General features: G+C 39.3%; 1 protein-coding gene across 3 annotated transcripts in view; it reads right to left on the reverse strand.

Moving 5' to 3' along the window:
- The window catches only part of LOC100566752 (signal transducer and activator of transcription 5B), a 107,422-nt gene that overhangs the window by 67,106 nt on the left and 17,023 nt on the right, over positions 1–23,293 (reverse strand). The gene's annotated exons all lie outside the window — the stretch shown is intronic.

Consider the following 23,293-nt stretch of genomic DNA (forward strand, 5'->3'; position numbering starts at 1 on the left):
CACCCTCCCTGATTCTGTTTAAGCCTTTTTACAAACTATTGGCCATCATCCATAAATTATGAGCTTTGATTCTGAAGGCTTCAGGCAATCAGGCCACCAAGTTCTGTCTTGAGGGAAGACTTTTGTCTTCAAGTAAGTCATGTTGGCATGCATCTTTGTCTAGACTGCCAAACAAAAATCCTCCAAGTTTAGAATTGCCACCTGTCCCTAAGCAGAGATAATTGTGAAGCACAAAAGGAACTCGGGGTATTGCAATGCTATTGCAGGACAGATATGTGGTTATTTTGGGTAGGGCTGGGGGATGTGTGGCCCTCCAGGTGTTGAATTTCAGTTCCTGTGGTTTTATATGCTACTCTGGTGAGAAGGATTTACACTGCAATAACTCCCACATCAACAGCATATAGCACAGCTTTCCCTCAACCTGCTATTCTCTCTGGGTTTTGCACTACAGCTCTCATAATCTCCAACCAAAAGCTTCCTTCTCACACCAGCTGGGCAGAGGATAAATGTTGACCTGCTTGTGTGACATAATAGCACTGAAAATTCTGCTATGGAAACTGAGGCAAGGATGGAACAATTGAGAGCTATAGTATGAGCCTTTCCCATGTGGTGTGAACTTGGTTGCATTATTCCTTTGGAGTAGCTGCTTACATTACATTATTACATTTTAGATGTTCCTAATAAAGGCACAGGAAGAGGACACAGAGGGTTAAAATTTGAAATTTCCTCAGACTCATAGTCACAGAGAGGATTTAGTTGTGGAAGACTGGTGGAGTAGAAGAAAAGAAGCCTATGTGCCTCACATTCCAGCTACATAAAAACAGTTATGGACAGAAGATATCTTATGCAGTGTTGCCTATCTTCATAGCTGTAGAGATGGTTAGAGAATTGGGCACCACTTTTCTGACACAAGATCCATCTGTTCCTGGGATTCCCTTAGCGTGAGAATTGCTGGGAAATGAAATCACTGTGTGATGTTACTCCAAACGCAAAGAATAAGAGAGCAAAAAAAAAAAAAAAAAACCACCACAGAAAAAGGAGAAACAGAAGGCTAAAAGATGAGCAATAAAAAAAAAGCAGCAGTAGTACAATGGTTCCCAAACTTTGGGCCTCCAGGTGTTTTGGACTTCAGCTCCCACAGTTCATAACAGCTGGGATTTCTGGGAGTTGAAGTCCAAAACACCTGGAGGCCCAAAGGCTGGGAACCACTGGTTTAGTACAAAGAAAAGAAAATGCTACGAGATGAAGAGATTCATAGAGAAAAAAAAGATCAATGACAAATGGCAGTGCAGAGAGATCCATAACAGTGCAAGAGAGAGAGAGAGAGATCCATAACAGTGCGAGAGAGAGAGAGAGAGAGAGAGAGAGAGAGAGAGAGAGAGAGAGAGAGAGAGAGAGAGAGAGAGAGAGAGAATGTTGTGAGTTGCAAAGTAGAAAAAGACGTATCCCCGATGGGATTGTGTATAGAGACATATAGGTAATGGAGACCCAAGAAGATATCTAGAGACCTGTGGGTATGGGCCAACACAGATGGAAATCTACATTGGTGTGAAGTTAGGAAGAATACAAATACAGTAAAGTACATGGCCAACAGCGGAGAGTAATGGGGCACAATCTCTATACCTGTTTCCCATTTTTCCTATCTAGACCCTGTCAAACTCCTGGATTGCAGTAATATACACCAAGACAAGACAAGAAGAAAGGAAACTGGATTAAAGAAATGAGGGAATCACACATAATTTTTATGTGCACGGGGCTGTGGCGCAGACAGGAGAGCAATGAGTCACTGACCAGGAGGTCATAAGTTCGAGGCCCGCTCGGAGCTATGTTTGTTTGTCTTTGTCCTGTGTTAAAAAGGCATTGAATGTTTGCCTAATATGTGTAATGTGATCCGCCCTGAGTCCCCTTCGGGGTGAGAAGGACGGAATATAAATGATGTAAATAATAAATAAATAAATAAATATCTTGTTTGGCAAGCAGGAGGAAGTTTTTAGAACATTTTGAACATAGAATCATAGAATCATAGAATAGTAGAGTTGGAAGAGACCTCATGGGCCATCCAGTCCAACCCCCTGCCAAGAAGCAGGAAATCGCATTCAGAGCACCCCCGACAGATGGCCATCCAGCCTCTGATTAAAAGCCTCCAAGGAAGGAGCCTCCACCACAGCCACAGGGGAGAGAGTTCCACTGTCGAACAGCCCTCACAGTGAGGAAGTTCTTCCTGATGTTCAGGTGGAATCTCCTTTCCTGTAGTTTGAAGCCATTGTTCCGTGTCCTAGTCTGCAGGGCCGCAGAAAACAAGCTTGCTCCCTCCTCCCTATGACTTCCCTTCACATATTTGTACATGGTTATCATGGGAGACACTGCCATTTTGTTTGCTCTTTACTGCCGAGATTATTCAAATGTTAAATTTGTTTTGGCAATCTCCTTTCACATAAGGCTCGGACTCTGAATTTACGTAATTGTTGGTCTAGTTTTATCAGAAGGAAGGAGCAGGGGTATATATTTTGCAAGAGAATAGTCTTGTACTTTTTATTTCTCCCAAGCACTCTTGCCTTTGGTGGAACAATAGAGACCAAGGATAGTTTCTAGCCATCCACTGAAAGGGAGGTAGATAGAAAGGAGGAATGCCTGTATTACTCTGTGTTTTTATTGTTATTATGTCAATTCCAGAATGACAGAGAGCAAAATTAATACTTGTTCAGCTCTAATTACAATCCTGTTATAATCCTGGATAAAATGAAGTTGATTTCTGGCAATTAATGGGTTACACTACCTTACGGTTACAAGATGTTTCAGTGGATCCAGATAGCGGATTCGTTTTTGCTAAAAGGGAATACGGGAAATTAAGAGTTCATGGTTGAGTCCTGTAGTTTTTAATTGTTTTGATTAATTATAACTATGAATTTTTTTATGCTGCTTGTGTTTAATTTTATTTTAATGTTTGCATTTTGTATCTTTTAAATTGTATATTAATGCTTTCATGTCAAGTCCCCTTTGGGGAGATAAAATGGGCTATAATTAACTATAACAACAACAACAACAACAACAACAACAACAGCCTAATAAAAAGCATTTACTTCATAAACTGATGACATTCATGGAATGATCTATTCTTTTAGGAAGGAGGCTTCAATACTGTATTCATACTGACTTTAATACTGTATTCAGATGCCAAGTTAGACAGCATCCCCTTAATAATAATAATATTTATTTTTATATCCCGCCCCATCTCCTCGAAGGGACTCGGGGCGGCTCACATGGGGCCAAGCCCAACAACATACAATAAAATACAACAGTATAAAATACACAATACAAAATACATAACAATCACAGTAGATCAATAACACAGCTTCAACAGAGTAAAAGCATGGCCATTAAAAGATGTGATAACATGGCGCTTCAGTCCAGTTAAAAGTAAACATACAAAACTCAGTTCTGTAGGATTTGTCAGTCTTTACTTCCGTGGGCTTACATGATGGAAATACCTAACAGGCAAGGAATACACCCATTACTAAGATCTGCACAAACTCTATACAAATACAGATCACATGTAGGTGTCTTGACAATGTAATTGATAAAGTTGAAGACATAACAATCTCTCTTGCTACAGCTTTTGATGACAACTCTGAGTTTAACATGGAAGTTGGAAAACCAGATAAAAGGACAAAGGTTTAATGTCTCCACCTCTCACTACTTTACAAGAAACCTTTTGCCAAGAATTTACAAAAAAAATCAGAGTCTTTTTTTTCTCAGTGAATGAAGTGCCTAGTATGTCTTCCGCTACCATATGGGACACAATGAAGACAGTATTAAGGGGTTATGGAAGGATTTCATGCAAAAAACAACAACAAATATAAATGCGTGAAACAGATTAACACAAGACCTTGCTAGCTTCATCTCATAAGAAATAAGTTAATTTTAAATCAACTTTTAAAAGGGGTGGGGTAGCTGAATTGACTACTTTGGATTTTGAAGAAATTCAGATCACCTTAATCTTAACCAAATGGGGAAATTTTGAATGGGGAGGCAAAAGTTCTGCTTTACTTATACAGTAGAGTCTCACTTATCCAAGGTTCTGTATTATCCAATGCAGTTGGTCTTTTAGTAGTCAATGATTCTGTAGTCAATTTTTCAATAAATTGTGAAATTTTGGTGCTAAATTCATAAATACAGTAATTACTACATAATGTTATCGTGTACTGAACTGCCTTTTCTATCCATTTGTTGTAAAGCATGATGTTTTGGTGCTTAATTTGTAAAATCATAACATAATTTGATGTTCAATAGGCTTTTCCTTAATCCCTCCTTATTATCCAATATTTTCGCTTATCCAATGTTCTGCCAGCCCGTTTATGTTGGATAAGCGAGAGTCTACTGTATATAATTATTTTGGTCTGTACAAAGTTACCATTACCCCCTCCTTAGATATATTAAAAGTATTTGACAGGATAGAATGGTTCTATCTATTTTGTTTATTGGGGAGGGGGGATTTTTGGAACTCATTTTGTTGATACTGATGAGAGAATACTCTACACAAAATATCTTTCTTAGATTTGGTTACAAACGTGTTTAAGAAATGAAATAATAGAAAAATAATGTTAGGTTTTACAATGTACTGAGTCATGCACTGCTAATGGGCTTCTATTGGGAATCATTTGGGGAATGTGTTTGGGCCTACTCCAGGTGATTGTCAATGATGCAATCCTGAGTTTGAGTTGGGTTAATTAGTTGGTAACCAATCAATGATTACTATGAGTAATTGTATTGTATATAAGGAACCATGTTCAGTGTATTTCTCCCCCCTTTCCTTTCCTTTTTGATGTCGTGACGTCTATATGTAATTAAACCTCCTACTACTTGGACAAGATACTACGTTCTGTGATGAGTCTGTAATATCATCTAGACTGGGGGAAAGACAGTAGTAAAAACTGACAATGGCCGGGCATGTGCTCAAGAGTCTACTATGGAAGCAGACTGAAAGTACTGAGCAGATGTAAGCTACTGGAAGGCGCTGAGACTCTGCAAGTATAAAGTTAAGTCATAACAAATAAGCTACATTATTTTCCCCCTGCCCTCTCTAAAAGTTGTATTTCCCCATTGGAAGAGAAAACAAAGAACATACACACAACAGATTATCAATTACATGTTTATTTAATGGATTAGAAATTAAAACACTGTTGTTGAAAAGGAAATTGTCTAATACCAGAACCAATGGGTTGGATGTTTTAAGCTTGAAACATAGCAAATGATTGCAGGTGCCTCCAAAACAATTATTTGAGTTGATTTGCACAGTTCCCTCAACTAGGAACAAGGGGTCCGATTTCCAAAATGTATAACTTACTAGTTTTCAAAAGTTAAAACAAATATGGACTCAACTAAGGTCAACTAAATTTAGTTATTCCAAATGAAATTTAGTAAAAAAATCCTTTTTATTCACTTTATCTCTGCTTAAATGAGGGGAAGTGCTTTAAAAATTATATGTAGGTGACATTAGTATCCCTGAAACTTTTCCTACTTTGCAAAAATGTACAAGAAATTTGCTGGAGGAGGTGCTTTAAAAATTATATGTAGGTGACATTAGTATCCCTGAAACTTTTCCTACTTTGCAAAAATGTACAAGAAATTTGCTGGAGGAGGTGCAGGGAACAAGGAACATATGCTAGTTCATATGTGGGTAGATTGTGCTTACGTTCTGGAACACTGTACTTAACTTATAGAAGGTATTATGAAAGAAGAAATCATAAAAAGGAGTCACTTTTGCTTTTTTCTGCATAGCAATGCATTGTTACACAACAAATACTTAATTTTACTAATTTTGTTTGTTGTTCATAAGGAAATCACCCCAAATTTAAGGTATTAAGATGACTTGAATATTCTAAGAAGTTTTTGACTTGCTGTTATATGAAAAATTGGTCATGAGCACAAGGTATATCAAAGGAAAAAGCAGAAAACACAACTTTGTTGAAAAACTTTCCAATTCATTGAATATTTGAACAAGGGTAGACTTTGTACAATCCTGTTTCATTGGCAGAAAATTTGGAAGGACTTCCTGACAACATAGCTATTCTAGTCCTCTTAATAGAAATTTTAATGAAACTAACTGGCTGGACTTTGATAGAAACTTGCAAGTGCATTTGTGAGATTCCTAAGTCAACCATTTTATTTGCTGTAATTCTTGATGTTTTGTTCTAAGATGGTTTCTATTACATTTTTAAAGAATGTAAACATAGCAAATGTATAAGGAATATGTAGAGAAGTTGCAAAGAAACAAAGGAATATACAACAAGACAAGAGGCACTATGGGCCACTATGAGGTACTGTACTTCAGCTACAATGTTGTATGTTGAATGAATCCTTCAGTTGCATTCCCATCCTATTTAAACAAAAAAAAAATCACAGAAGGAGTATTTCCTCTGGAATATAGGACAGAGACCATAGTCATTCAGGCAGATCACCATGGACAGCCAAGTAGGAAACACAATGAATGGATGTGAAAAGTGAAGTTGGGGGTGGGGAATGAAAGGAAGAAATTGTTATATACTCATGTGTAAATCTAGACATTTTAGTTTTAAAAAATTCAATTCCAAAAAACTGAGTTGACATATCCATGAGTCAATGAAAATATCGCATCTTAATTCTAATCAGAAAAGGAATAGCCTCAGAATAAAGTTGTAACAGGTGAGAGCCTAGTCTGTGCCAGGAGAATAAAGTAGAAGCACCAACCCTTCTACACTCTCCTCCATGGCACAGCTTTCAGACGTTTTGAATGACTGGGTGGGAAAATGGGGAGGCAGGGGTGACTGTGCTAGCATTTTCCCCTCTCTGCAGAAATACCTTCAAGTTATCCATATGGCACATCAAAGTACATAATTTTCTCCTCAAAACATGCATTTGACTTATACATAGAGTCAATGTATAGATGAGTACATATGATATTTCTGTACTACATGAGCACCTATTTCATCAAGATGATAAAAGCCACAACTGCCACTTTGCAGACAGAAAATGTAGATATTCCCAGAAGTGGAAATCTTAGTGCTTTCAGTCAAAAGAAATTACACTACTATTCCAACTTTGCTTCATTAAAGAAAGGGGATGGGGGGATAGTGGGAAAACAATGGAGAGATACAAACTAGAGACACTATTTGGAACAATAAAATTCCTTTTTTGTGTGTCAAGAGCGACTTGAGAAACTGCAAATCGCTTATGGTGTGAGAGAATTGGCCATTTGCAAGGACATTGCCCAGGGAACGCCCGGATGTTTGATGTTTTACCATCTTGTGTGAGGTTTCTCTCATGTCCCCGTGTGGGAGCTAGAGCTGACAGACAGGAGCTCACCCCACCCCCATATTCAAACTGCTGATCTTTCGGTCAGCAGTCCTGCCGGCGCAAAGGTTTAACCCTTGCGCCACTGGGGGCTCCCAGTTATTAATAACTGGGAAGAGGCTCACATCACAGACAGGTAAGCACATTATCCTCACTCTTCCAAGTAAATTATATATAACACTGTTGTCACTGGGAAATAACTTGTGGAGCTAGCACACAAATATGAAGAGCAGTTAAGACACAGTGCAACCATTTTTACAGTAAGACCTTAGCATATACACATGTACATGTATTCTCTTTAGGATTGTTGCTACTGCATTGCAGATATGTGGGCGATCAGAAGACTGGTGTGGAGGGATAGCTCTCTCTTTCTCTCATATATTTTTAGTTCTTATCCAAAACGAAAGGAGAAGTTTATAACTTTATGGGAACTTCTTTCTGCCTCATTCTATAATTGCAGTGTAGGCAAGTATTTCCACCCATGTTATGCCAATACACACACAGCCCTATGCTTCACCCCTTTGACAAGAATCATTACAGAACCATCATGTATTAAATGTAGCTTGTAGGAATATCTGGAAGCATCAATTTGCTCCTAGAATGCAGGAATATCTAGAAGCATCTATTTGGCTGACTTCATCCCCTTGTACAAACCTGCCCAGGGCCTGAGATCTTCAGGAGAGGCCCTTTTCTCAGTCCCACCTCCATCTCATGCTCAGTTGGTGGGAACGAGAGAGAGGGCCTTCTCAGTGGCTGCCCTATGACTCTGGAATTCCCTGCCAAGGGAAGCCAGAATGGCCCCCTCCCTGTTGTCCTTCCAGGGGGGCAGGCTAAAAACTTTCTTATTCAGACAGGCTTTTAAAGATGAAGATGTTTAAGATCTAGTCAGGGGTACTGTGGTTTCAATATGTTTTAATGGATTTAAACTGACTTTTTAGTGCTGTTTGTGTTTAATTCTGTATTAAAGTTTGTATATTTGTACATTTTAAATTGTATGCTATACTTTTATGTCAAGCCTCTTTGAGTCCCCTTTGAAAAGATAAAGTGAGGCATAAATAAATATAATAAATATAATAATAATAATAATAATAATAATAATAATAATAATAATAATAATAGAAGCATATACAGAGGGGGATGGTGAAAAGGGTACAGATATGAAAAGGGTAAGCATATCTGATATATATTTATGCTTCCATATACATAATGAGAGTTCTTTTAGATGGGACCGAAGTCTAAACATTAATTTCATTTATGTGTGAAATACAACATGCATATATAGCCTGAAGGTAACTTTATACACAATATTATCACTAATTTGTTGCTTGAAACAAAGTTTATGTACACTGAACCATCAGAAAGTAAATGTTCACTATCTCGACCACCCAACATGGATCATTTTGGATTTGAGAGTATTTTGGATTATTGAATTCTGGATAAAGGATACTAAACCTATATCTGGCTTCTCCCTAGACATAATTTCCTTATCAGTTTGGAACAAATTAAATTTGCAATCATTACGGTACAAATGCATTTCTAGATAACTGGGAGAGAAAAGAGTTAAAACTGGAAGATTCTGAAATGGAATAAAGCTATCAACAGGTTTATTCCATGTACCCAAGGAATTGAAAGGGTTTGACAGTCGTCTTGTCAAATCCTTTCAATTCCTTGGGAACAAGGAGCCACCATCACAATCCATGGCACCCACCCACCCCAATTAAGACCTCTGCTGTCACCTAGGAGCACTACTTGATGTTTTCTTATTAGCACAAAAGAGGTGCTGATGAGAAAGGGATACAAAAGGAGACCATAATGAGTGCAGCCAGAGCTAGCAACCAGAGACGTCACAAACACGCAAGCTTGGCAGTCAGGGAAGGTCACAGCTTTATTTAATTTAAAAAAACAGCACGACTATTCTGAATTGCTTTAGAGCATGCTGCCTATATGTGCAAGATATAAAAATAGGCAAATGTTTCATTGGCTTTCTCTATGCCATCTAGCAGATATCACCAGGCAAGCATGCAAAAAACCCAGCTCTCAGAATTAACAATAGGACCTTAAACACGAAAGCAATGTACCGAATGTACAGTCTTTAAAATAAAAACAAACACTCTCCGCATGCAAGATGTTGCAAGAGTTCACAGGAGTAACTTTGTTACGACCAAGAACAAAAAGTACCATATATACTTGAGTATAAGCCGACCCGAATATAAGCCGAGGCACCTAATGTTACCACAAAAAACTGGGATAGCTTATTGACTCGAGGGTGGGAAATGCAACAGCTATGGGTAAATTTCAAAATAAAAATAGATACCAATAAAATTTCATTAATTGAGGCATCAGTAGGTTAAATGTTTTTGAATATTTACCATATTTCAGAGAAAAACAATAAACTAGCACTATAAGTGGAAAAGTAGAGGCAACAAAAACAATATGGTATCAACAACAAAATAATAATAACAATAATAATAATAATAATAATAATAATAATAATAATAAAGACTTCGTTTGGATTCCACCCTATCTCCCCATGGGGACTCAGGCCGGCTTCCAACATAGTAACAGGCAAACATTCAATGCCTATATAAAAATGCAGAGCTAGATATAGATCTATAATTATAGACACTAATTTCACATGTGCATTTCCCCCTGAAACGTTTGCAAATCTCTCTCTCTGTGCATTTCCCCTACAATATTTGCAAGCCATATATATAGGTAGGTAAGAATATATTCATATCTATCCAGATATCTCTCTTTATATAGATATTTGCAGAGAATTGCAAACATATGAGGGTAAATTCATATATAAAAATAATGTGTATGTATAACTACAGCCTCTGGTGGCTCAGTGTGTTAAAGCGCTGAGCTGTTGAACTTACAGACCGAAAGGTCCCAGGTTCAAATCCGAGGAGCGGAGTGAGCGCCTGCTGTTAGCTCCAGCTTCTGCCAACCTAGCAGTTCGAAAACATGCCAATGTGAGTAGATCAATAGGTACCACTCCGGTGGGAAGGTAACGGCGTTCCATGCAGTCATGCCGGCCACATGACCTTGGAGGTGTCTACGGACAACGCCGGCTCTTCGGCTTAGAAATGGAGATGAGCACCAACCCCCAGAGTCGGACACGACTGGACTTAACGTCAGGGGAAACCTTTACCTTTTTATAGCTACAGATACACAGGTACATGGATCTATCTGTATAAAGGATTTGCAAAGACCTGCAAACATATGAGGGGAAATTCATATATAAAATTAATGTACACATTATAAAGGTACATAGAGATGGCAAAAGCTTACAAGGGGTTGATGCTTATATATCTGTAGGAGAGTTTAATAAATATTTCAGGGGAAAATGCTTTCATAAGATTAATAAATATATATTTCTCTTCTTCCTGACTTGCAAGGATGTCTTTCTCTTATCAAAACATTCCCTTGATTAAGAGCGAGGGAGGCTTTGCAAAAGAAAACACACTGATAAGATAGAAGAAAGAAATAGATCACATATTGCAAGCAATAGCCTGCAGGCTCTGTTGCTGGCCTTGACCTTGACCCGATTATAAGCCGAGGGAGGCTTTTTCAGTTCATAAATAAGGGCTGAAAAACTTGGCTTATCTTTGAGTATATACGGTATATTGCCTACATATCTATATCTTTATCATCTATATATCCATATCCATAATATCCATAATAAAAGCGAAAACCTGTATGTGGCACGGGTGCCCGCTCACACAGACAGCCTCCGGCCTCCACAAATAGGCTACAGTTCCCACTGCTAAGGAGCCACCAATTCACTCCCTTCCACTGACATTGCAGTTACAGCGAGCTCCATGAACATGCAGCCCAAACCCTGCCAATGTCCTTCCCAAACACTACGGCCCACCACCCAAGGAATGCTTTCGTTTAGGGACCATTTCATCCTAGATTTTGCATTTTCCTCCACCACAGGCAGGCATCCCAGGGTTCTCAATTGGTGTGAAATTTGCATGACCCTGCCTACTGCCCTTCCCTTTCAAATCTGTCTGCATAACAAACACAGCAGAACTGAGTGGCAACTAAATTTACTGGAGGAGTTTGGGAGATTGACTCCACATGGTAGAAGTTGTAGTTCACCCTGCATCAAGTCAGAGCTCTGTGACTCCTACTGGGGAATTTAGAGGAGTTGTAGTTTACCTACACCCAGAACGCTATGAACCCAAACAATGATGGGTGTGGACCAAACTTGCCATGCACACCTGATATGCCCAGATTTGAATACTGGTGGGTTTGCAGGGGAATTGGCCTGGACATTTGGGAGTAGTAGGTAGTGGGATTTATAATTCACCTGCAATCAAACCCCACCAATGATGGACCATGACCAAACTTGGCACACAGAGCCCCCATAACCAACAGAACATATTGGACAAGTTTGGGGAAAAGGGAGTTATAGTTCACCTGCATCCAGAGACACAGTGACCCCCACCGACAATGGACTGGGACTAAACTTCGCACAGAGAAGCCTCAAGACCAACTGAACATACTGCAGGGGTTTGTGGGAATGGGTCTTGATTTTGGGAGTTGTAGTTCACCTGCATCCAAAGAGCACTGAATCCAGCCAACGAGGGATCTGGACCACACTTGGCACACAGACTCAACATTGCCTGCTGTTGATACTGACAGATGTTTCGGGACACTTCCCCCGGGAATCTGGGAGTTGTAGCAGATCACCCCCATCCAGAGGAGCATTGCAGCCAGGCGATGACCAGCCAACGACAGATCTGGTCCACACTTGGTACACAGACCCAAAATGGCCAACTTTGAATACTGGAAGGGTTTGGGGAGGATTGCCCCACGATTCTGGGAATTGTAGTTCACCCACTCCAACCTGAGAATACCTAACATTAAAATACAAATAATGCCTTTTTCAAATAACCCGGGCATCGCCGGGTCCCCAAGCTAGTACTTTTATAAAAGAAGAGTGGCTGCCAAACTTACCAACAATTGTATGAATCAAGAGCACTCCAAATCATGGTACAAAAAGCTTACAATTTTACACAGTGGGAAACTGTTAACACCAAGCTGGGAAACCAACGTACTTTCTCAAAGATAAAAACATCAACAATAGGCTGCACATACAACAGGGAACTCAGTGGAGACAGCAGATTAAGCAGTGCTTTTTAGTTTTGCAAGTGAATGAGGGCACTTGCTATTCTACAGTCTGGGCCAGTCAGATGGGGGAATCCTGCTTTATCAGCAGCTTGAGCCTAGCCATATCATCCAGGAAGCGGTGCTTGCAAAGAACCACCCCCAACACTTCCCAGAATTGCTGAGAAGAACAGTTAAAGGCAACGCACCTTCTATCAGCTGACAGATGTTCATGTCTGTCCTGGCACAAGAAAGCAAGCATTTACTGAAAAGCACACCACAGAACAAGCCTTCTTGCCAAGACGTATTTCCTCCAATCCCCTGAAGCAAATTTGTGCACAAAGCAAAGTAACAGAGCTGTTCCATCACTAAATACAAAATTTCCAGTTCGACAACACCCTTATATGCATCCTTTGCTTTTCACCAGTCTGCTTTTTGGTGATCTGTTACTATGATCCCTTTTAAGTTTGACAAGAATCCACACATTTGAATTTCAGCCTATTTTGTCATGTTTGTGTGAACTTCCACATGTTTTTCTGGCCAGGCCACACATTACTTTTTCTCTTAATCATTTATGCTATTCAGTTTTTCCCCACATTTGCAAGAGCATTTTTGGTGGCAAAAATCCATTTGCAAGCTAAAAGAAAACTGGGTTCTGCAATTCAAGTTTTTCCAGTTATTAACTCTGGTTCTGAACCTGTTGACTAAGCAGGAACATATGTATTGCAATCAACAGCAACATGACATTTTTTTTCATGTCAGGAGCAACTTGAGAAACTGCAAGTCACTTCTGGTGTGAGAGCATTGGCTATCTGCAAGGACATTGCCCAGGGGACTCCCAGATGTTTCGATGTTTTTACCATCCTTTGTGGGAGGCTTCTCTCATGTCCCCGCACAAAGCTAGAGCTGATAGAGGGAGCTCATCTGCACTCTCCCCAGGTTTGAGTTGAACTTTAGGACAGCAATCCAACCTTCAAGTCATCAGTCCTGCCAGCAAGGGTTTAATCCACTGCACTACCAAGGCCTCCAATATCAAAAAATGTGTAAGCTTTCACTAGAATTTCATTAAAACTCTTTTCCAGCATTTTGGTTGATTCTAACAAAGGGTTAGTTAAAAAAAACTGGGTTTTATTGCTGAGAGTGCATAGCGAAGGTTTGAAAAATTAAAGATAGATTTTTAAAAACTGAAGTAGGCATTTAAAAAAAATCCTGACTGTTAAATATCAACAGACAGAAATTGAGGACAGAATAACTCAATGCACTTTTTCATCCTACTCATGAGCAGAGTAAAATGGGGATTTCTGTAAGAAAGGTTTTTAATGTCCATGTTTCTCTTTGTTGAACACACTAAAAGATATTCTCTGGTAGCACTTGAAAATCACAAGTCAGTACAGACAGCATTACTGCCCAGGTCAGAAACCAATGAATAAAATAAATTTCTATCATAAGCAAACTCATCTATCAGAATTCAGACAATTACCAGAAATGCCTCCTCTCCTACACAACCCCCAATAGCAATTACAAACACCAGATATGAAAGTGAAATATTTCCTGATTAAAAATTGTTTAGGTTTTGTTGTTATATATATAGACAAAAAGGTGGGAAATTCCAAGCATACTCAAAGTACTTTTGTGTTAATTATGAGAAAACACATTATTACTGGGAAATGGTCAAGGGTAAAATGTGAATTTTGAGTACACAAAACCTTTACCATTGAGTAATATGACAACCACACTAAGATAATTGTGAGGACATGGTGTCCTATCAAGTCATTCAATCGCCAACTTGAACTAGGCTAAATGAGGGTAAAGAGATTTGGTGTACCTGGGGAAAGGATAATTTCCTCATAGGCAGTAAAACCACATCTTTTTAGAAACAACATCAACAGTATATCATGCCAAAAGCAATGAAAAAGTATGAGAGGGCACTTCCATGGAGCACTGTAGAACAAAAGAACTCACTCCATCTTCCATGGAAATTAATATGTACTGTATAAACAAGGCCAAAGCAAGGAGGCAAAGGCACAAGCCAAATCAAAGACTTGGCCTTCTTTCTGTATGGCCCAGTCTTCCTGCCTACAGTTCACACTGGTAACTATGTAATATTTTTGAAGCCTCAACCCTGAGCCAGCCTAGGTTTTCTTTCCAGTATCAAGCAGGAAGCAAATGATCTCTCAGCTTACTTCTTCCAATTTATGAGTTTTTATGCACCACATTCCTTAAGAACCAACACAAAACTGAATATTTACAGACTGGAATTCACAGATGGTATATGTTGTAACACTTACCGTATATACTCAAGTATAAGCCGACCGGCATATAAGCCGAGGCACCTAATTTTACCACAAAAAACTGGGAAAACTTATTAACTTGAGGATAAACCGAGGGTGGGAAATGCAGCAGCTACTGGTAAATTTCAAAATAAAAATAGATACCAATAAAATTACATGATTTGAGGCATCAGTGGGTTAAATGTTTTGAATATTTACCATATTTTTTTAAAAAAGGAAACAAACTCTACAAATGGAAAAGTAGGGTCAACAAAAACAATGTGGTATCAACAATAACTTTATAGTAATCATAATCATCTTCAACTACAGCTTCCTTTGTATCCCACTCTATCTCCCCATGGGGACTCAGGCTGGCTTCCAACATAGTAACAGGCAAACATTCAATGCCCGTATAAACAACTCTTTTATATATATAGATATACATACACACATACACACACACACACATACATACAAGGTCCCAGGTTCAAACCCCGGGAGCAGCGTGAGTGGCCGCTGTTAGCTCCAGCTTCTGCCAACCTAGCAGTTCAAAAAAATGCCAATGTGAGTAGATCAATAGGTACCGCTCCGGCGGAAACGCAACAACGCTCCATGCAGTCATGCCAGTCACATGACCTTGGAGGTGTCTACAGACAACGCTGGCTCTTTGGCTTAGAAATGGAGATGAGCACCAACCCCCAGAGTCAGACATGACTGGACTTAACATCAGGGGAAAACCTTTACCTTTACCTATATCTATCTAGACATCTCTCTCTATATATGTGTGTGTGTGTGCATTTCCCCCCTGTAATATTTGTAACCTCTATATATCTATATTAATATCTATCTATCTATCTATCTAGAAATCTATATAGGGCTTGCAGATACTTGCAAACATGTGAGGGTAACATTCATATATACATTAATGTATACACATAGATACAGATATACAGGTACGTGGAAATCTTTAGATATCTATATGTATATAGGATTTGCAAAGACCTGCAAACATATGAGGGGAAAATTCATATATTAAAGTCTTTGTAGGGGGAACATCTATATAAATATTTACAAGCTTTGGGGCATGAATTTGCCCAAGGAAGAAATGCAAGCAAAGCCCCCCTAAAAACAACTTTGGCCTTTTTTCTCCTGCCCTTTCCCACTTCTTTTCTTTCTCCATTTTTCAATCTCTAAAAGTAGCGGCTTTTTAAAACTTCTCTCCCCCTCCCAAAAAAACCCATCCCATTTTTGTTTCCTTAGGAATAAAAAGAAATACACACCTTCTGTTGCTCTCCTTTCCCTCCTTCCGTCCCTTTTGACTCAAATGTTCTTGCAATAATAGTAATAATAATAAAAATAAAAGTAATGAATCCTGCAAATTTGCAAGAGTCTGTCTTTTTCTTTCCCTTCCACCCATGAAATATTTTTCTTCTTCCTGGCTTACAAGGGTTTCGCTCACACTCTCCTTTCACTTTTGAAAACATTCCCTTCTTCTCTCTCTCTCTTAAAAAAATAAGATAACTCCAGCCTGGGAGGAGAAGTGGATGGGGGGAGGTTTTGGAAAAGAAAACACACTGCAGTCTCCAGGCTCCACTGCTGGCTTGACCTTGACCCCATTATAAGCCAAGGGAGGCTTTTTCAGCCCCCAAAAAGAGATTAAAAACTCGGCTTATCTTCGAGTATATAGGGTAAATTAAGACCTTATTCCAGTAGAAGAAAGGGGCAAAAAAAAGAAGCACACTTCTAAGACTACCTTACAACAGAAATGGTATAAGTCAGTGTTTCTTCACCTATGGGTCCCCAGGTGTTTTAGCTTTCAACTGCCAGAAATCCCAGCCAGTTTACCAGCTGACAGGTTGAGAACGACTGGTATAAGTGAAGGGAGGAGGTGTACCTACAAGTCACCTGTGTTTTATAATGAAAAATCAGACCATATAAAAATAATAGAATTAACTTAAAACAATGTATATTTTTGAAAGTGTCATACATATACCCTGTCTAGTAAAATGAATTGACTGTTTGGTCAATAAAGTTGAAGAATTGCTGGTAATGGGCCACACAAGACACCCACCAAAGGTTACAGGCCTGTCCTCTCCACTCCTGCTGACATCTGCTGAAATGGTAGTGAAAATAAAATCCTGCTTTTCCATTAAACAAAATGCTTTTGTTTACAAGCACAGTCACACTCCTAGAACACTTCCAAGAGCATGATTTCATTTGTAAACAAGACAGACAGGAGCCACATGTCTTGTTCTACAAGGAAAGCCAGAGTTTACTTCTTTGCTATAAGAAATTCAATTGAGTCTGGAGACTGCCTGTTGCCTATCCCTGGGCTGTGTAATGCTAAGGAAGCTCACACTGAAATCCAGGTTTAGAGCTAGTATTGAGAGACAAAGCCATGTTTGTTTCAGCATAAAAAAGGATAAAAGAGTCCTATAGGACCATTGAAAAACAGCATGAGACCTATATCGATAGGGGATATGTTCCATGAACTTAACATGGAAACGGGAAACTCTGGGTAATAGGTTACCATAGAGTCATACTGGAGTAAAATGTCTGTAAAGAATCACATATACAAATTGACAGTTGCGTGAATTCTAACACAATTACAAAATGTGTGGACAGGATGACAGCAAACAGATTCAGTCTCAATCCACTTCCCAATTTGTCTGCCTGTCTATGGACACTTTCTTCCATGAATGTGATGAAGTATACTAGGGTTCATAAATTAAATTGAGTTAAATTAAGGTCTACATTGTAGGGTAATTACCTGAGCAGTTGTATTGTTCCGCTTCCAATGCTGGACCAAAAGACACCTAATTGATCCTTCTAGCACGTGACACGCAAAAAAAGGGTGCAATCATGTTGCCAGCTATAGGTGAATTTAAAATAATTGTAGCCTGTGGGATGTCCATAGGCTATCATCTTAGTGGGAACTGAAAAAAGGAATTCACTAAGATCCCCTGAATCCAGGAAATGAGACGCACATCTATATCCATATACAGCTAATTGTTTCCCCATTTTGATTTCATCTCTACACCTTTCTCTTATGCCTTGGGCAGAATGTGTGAGGTCATCCATTTCACTACCTCCTTTCTCCATCCTCAGTAAAGCCTTTTCTGATCTGCCCGCTATTTCACCTTGCCTCTAATTGCAGAAGACAGGCTCTGCATTCATGAGGACAAAAGTTTAATCCCTGCCTTCTCAATTTAAATGTTCTCTAGTAGTGTCAGTAAAGATATCTGGCTGAGACTGTGGAGAGCTACTACTGGTTAGGCTTGACAATTCTGGGACAACTAGACCGAGTCAAACTCAGTACAGCGCAGATTTACATGTCTCCAAGCACCCAGCCTTCCAACTCAGCCCTATGTTGTCCATAAATTGAACTTTCTAAGCAAAGACAGTACTAGTTAGCCCTGTAATTCATGCAGCATCTAGCAAACAAAACAGTTGCATTAAATGCACTTTCTAGTAGTTAGGAGTATGAGCTATGACCTAGGTATCTAATCAATAATGGAAACATATGCTACAGATGCATAATTTCTGGGATGCATCTGCATCTCTACAAACATAACTCTAAATCCAATTTTTTTTTAAATTGCAAATATGTTCACATACTTATTCTACTTATTCTGCATGGTTTACTTGTTAACCACTGAAAGGAGTAAGGAGACATGAAGAGGAGCAAAGTGCTTCCCCTGACCACAGGAAATCTTGTTCTATTTTTCTTGGGTTTCTGAGATTTTATTGCTGCCCACAGCTTTTCTATATTGCATCTGAAGTTCACAGGGTACTAAATTCTGTACCTGGAATAAACACTGTAAACATTGTGTGATCAGAGATGTACAAAATACATGGTCTCCTGATCACAGTGAACCATAAAAAAAGGAAAACTATGTTCAAGGCTGCCTGCAGTAAACAAACCTTGATTAAACTTAATACTGAAACAGTACAGCCCACCAAGTGTGCACTTTTAAAAATATGGCCAATTATATGGCAATCATTTTTAAATATGCAGCCATGTAAGATATGTTTGCTTATCAGTAACCATGTTTCTTTGAGTGGTCACCTGTGAAATTCTCACATATGGGTATTGCCTGTGCAGTTAGTTCGGAATCTTCTAGAAATTCTCTAAGACACATTTTGGTGGTAGTCCAGTCCACACTCCCCATGGAGGTATATAGCCATTGGGAGGGGCTACAGCCTCAGTTCTCAACCTTTGGGTCCCCACATGTTTTGGCCTTCAACTCCCAGAAATCCTAACAGCTGGTAAACTGGCTGGGATTTCTGGGAGTTGTAGGCCAAAACACCTGGGGACACACAGGTTAAGAACCTCTGTTCTAGAAATTCTCTAAAATACATTTTGGTCCCACTCACACTCCCCACGGAGATATATAGCCCGTGGGAGGTCTACAGCCTCAGTTCCTTTTGTCTGCCGCCATTGCAGAAGCTTAGAATTCTCTCTCTTGCTTATCAGCTCATTTGTTTTTTGACTTGGACCATTTTATGACTACTCTTAGCTAACCGTTTTAAACTTGTTTGGACTGTTTCTTCGCTGGACTCTCACTGCTTTTTTTACTATGCTTTCTCTCTGCCTGCCTTATTGAGCTGCACTGCCTTTGACCAATTTAACGCCTCAGGCCAGTATATCCTCGACTACCTTTTCCAAGAAATGCTCCGCATATGGGGGGAAGTTTCCCGACACAGACGGGCATTCTGTGTGCCTTTTGTATCCTGGAGAAGGTCATGCAGTGCAATCCTGGCAAGTCTACCTCTCTTTTACACCTCAAGCATGCAAAAACCACGAGTCACAGCTGAAGGCGCTTCCCCCCACCCAAACCAAGAAACGGTCGGCAGCCCAAACCCGTCTTCCCCTTTGGAGCAACCTCTTCATTTCCTGGATGTTCATAGGGCTCTGGCCTTTTACATCTACAGAACAGTGGCCTTCCAGTTTCATCCCAGAGACTGTCCTCATGGATTGTGTCTGCTATTTGCTTAGCCTCCCAGGTGGCTGGGTGCAACTTACCTTTGCAGCTCAGGGGCCATTCCACCAGGGCTACATCTCGGGCATTCTGGAGGGGCATACCTTTAAAAGATGTTTGCCGGGCAGCTGCCTGGTCTACTCCTCTCACCTTTGTTGCTCACTACAAGGTGGGTGCTCTTTTTAAGAAAGATGCGGCCTTTAGCAGAGCAGTCCTCTTCTCTTCAGTGGCATGATGCCCGCCATCCAAAGTTAGTGGTTTGCTAGTCTCCCATATGTGCAGTTTCACAGAGACAACGAAGAAGAAACTAAGGTTGCTTACTTGTAACTGTGTTTCTTCGAGTGGTCATCTGTGAAATCTGCACATCCCTACCCATCCTTCCAACTTTTTGTCATGCCTCGGCTCTTTTGCCTGCTACCTGCGGCAGAGGAACCGATGTTCTAGAAGATTCCAAACTGACAGGAAATACCCATATGTGTGATTTCAAAGAGATAACGAGGAAGAATATTGTACATGTATGCACATCCATACAATATAAAAAGGTAAGTCTAGTCGTTTCTCAATCTGGGGTTTGGTGCTCATTTCCATTTCTAAGCCGAAGAGCTGGCATTGTCCGTAGAGACCTCCAAGGTCATGTGGTCGGCATGACTGCATGGAGCACCGTTAACTTCTCATCAGAGCGGTACCTATTGATCTACTCACATTTGCATGTTTTCAAACTGTTAAGTTGGCAGAAGCTGGGGTTAACAGAAAGAGCTCACCCTGGTCCCCAGATTCAAACCACCAACCTTTTGGTCAGCAAGTTCAACAGCTCAGCGGTTTAATCTGCTGCACCACCAGGGGCTCTTGCATACAATTACATGCTTTCATATCTGGAAGTGATTGCATATATATGCACAAACATATATGGGCTAAATACCTAATACTGGAGAATGAAGCAGGAGAAATGTAACAAAGAAAAGGTAAGAAGGTAGTACAGCAATACCTAGCTATAGCTACCCCAAATGAAATAAAGTCTGCAGTGTCAGATGAACTTCATTCAAAGATGTTAAATGAACTGATAGAAGTAATCTTAAAATCACTGTATTTCTTTGATTCTAAGATAAATGTTTCCTTCCAAATAGAATCATAGAATCCTAGAGTTGGGCCATCTAGTCCAAGCTCCAGCCATGCAGGAAAAACCAATCAAAATAAACATCTCTAAAAGCAGGTGTGTCGTACGTAGAATTGTGGGTACTTTTTATATGTATGTAAATAAAGCTTTTTTTCTGTTGGCAATACTGAAATTAGTGTGTGTGTTACAAGAGATGGCATCTTAGAATCAAGGAAATATTGTATTATATCCTATAAATTCACTGAAGAATTGAAAAGCATATTTTTATAGGTGAATAATAGCTCATGATCAACTAGACACTCCCATGCCACCATTACAAAGAACGCACACATATAAGATGACAACCATGAGCTTTACTTGGCGTAACATATAGCTATTTCTCCATGTCTGGAGAAAAAAAGCAAATGTCATGTTGTGGTGATACACCAATTCCATGGCTCTGTTCTGTGACAAGTTCCTTTTATGCCTCAGAAATTAACAGAATTAATGTCTCTCAGAGGAAACTGAATATATCTAATTATGACTCACCGTAGTTATACCACACTCAACTGTATATATACATAGTAATATGCTTCCATATTTGAATACGATAACTATGACTAGTCTACAAACAGGGAAAATTCGCTTTTTTTCTGGAAATGTGTGCAACTGTTGTACAAGTCGTTCAGTTTTATACCCTAACATGAATAAGAGAGATAGGGCTGTTTGCCTCTTGGGATTATTATTGAACAGGAGACAGTGAGGTGATGCCATAAAAAAGAAGGTGAATGTTATTTGAGCCTATAATAATAGAAGCATAGTTTCCAAGCAGGGAAAAGTAATAGGATTGAGAGAGCTGGCAAGCACAGTTCCATTTCTAGTCTTTGTAAGTTCACCCTATTTGGCAACAAGGCCAGAACTAACTGTATAAGAGAAACAAAAAACTGACAAAATGGTTGGAAGGGGGAATAGGATGGCTGGAAAGGGAGACAGATGAGAGCAGGAGAGAAACAAAATCTAAGCTATCTTTCACATCTCAAATGAGAGGGTCAAACTGTACTTCTCATGGGACATATGTAATGGGATCTCTCAACATGTTGTGTCTTACTTAAAGACAACCATAGCAATGTGCATGTTAGATCTGACTGGAACAGTGGTGCTAGTGAAGGGATCTTTGATCATTCTCCTTTTTCCATTTTTCCAATTTATATTCCCAATCGACATCCCCTCTCCCAAGAGCTGGTTCATCTTTAATTCTGTGGACCTAAAAGCTCCAGAGAACAGTTAAACAAGGAAACCAACCTAGACAAAGCTGAATTGGGTTGTGTTCTAATCTCCTCGAAAATCAGAGGCTTCATTCTGTATCCATCGTTGAACCAAATTTGCATCTCTTATAAATAATAATAAATATAAAGCACACCTGACCCAACATAAAGACATCACAAACCCTTGATTTAACCTTGTTTTCTGAGAAACAATGTCATTTCTGCAAATAATTATTTCCTCCCCATCTCTGCAATACCTGTGCCAAATGCACCTTTCCTACTGGAGAGCCATAATAGAAGTCTATCATGTGTGCTTTTCTTTTATAAAGTGCCTCATCAATGTGTATGAATGGTAGGTTTTTGTTTATCATGTTTTAAGCATTTGCTCCAGCTTTATTGAAAAACACAAACAATAGACACAGAACATTTAACAATGTTAGGAGAGCTCTCTGGGATCAGATCAAAGACCCATTCAGTCCATCATTCTATCCCAAAGATGTTTCTCAGAAGGCCACAAGCAGTACATGATTTCCACATCCTTTCACATTCTCCAAAATTGGATAACAAGGGCCTTTGATACTGAAAGCAATATACAGCCATAGTGACTAGTAGTTGTGGATAGCTTTATCATCTGTCTGTTTGTTTGTTTGTTTTTTAAATTATCTATATTGCTGTCACTACATCTTAAAAGACAATTTCTTCACTGTTTCACTGTGGACTGAAAAAAGATGTTGCCTTTTTCTTTTCTCTGTTCTGAATCTCCAGCCATTTGGCTTCATTAATGCCCCTGAGTTCTAAAATGATTGTTCTTCACCACAAACATGATTTTTAAAATCTCTATAATGTTCCTCTCATAAGTCTTTTTAAACTACAAAGTCCCAAATATTATAAACCTTGCCTACAGAGAAGCTCTTCCACTTCCCCGCAACATTTTGCTTTTGCTTCTCCAGCCATTTTTAAGTGCAATGACAAAAAGTACGTGCAATTGCAAGTACTATAGTCAAATCACATATGATCAAATATCTCTAATATGGAATTTTCCCTTTTTTCCCTTTTCTATTCTATTTTGAAATTATCACCCAATGAGCTGGGATTCAAGTAAGGTTGCCAGTTTCGGATCATCTAAGGCTGGAGGATTCCAGGACAAAACCAAAAAAATGAAGACAGTCTCTGGTGATCTCATGAAGGATTACATATGAGATACCAACCACATTGATCACAGTTTGTCATTCATCC

Source organism: Anolis carolinensis, chromosome 6 (genome assembly GCF_035594765.1).
Source record: "Anolis carolinensis isolate JA03-04 chromosome 6, rAnoCar3.1.pri, whole genome shotgun sequence".
Lineage (NCBI taxonomy): Eukaryota > Metazoa > Chordata > Lepidosauria > Squamata > Dactyloidae > Anolis > Anolis carolinensis.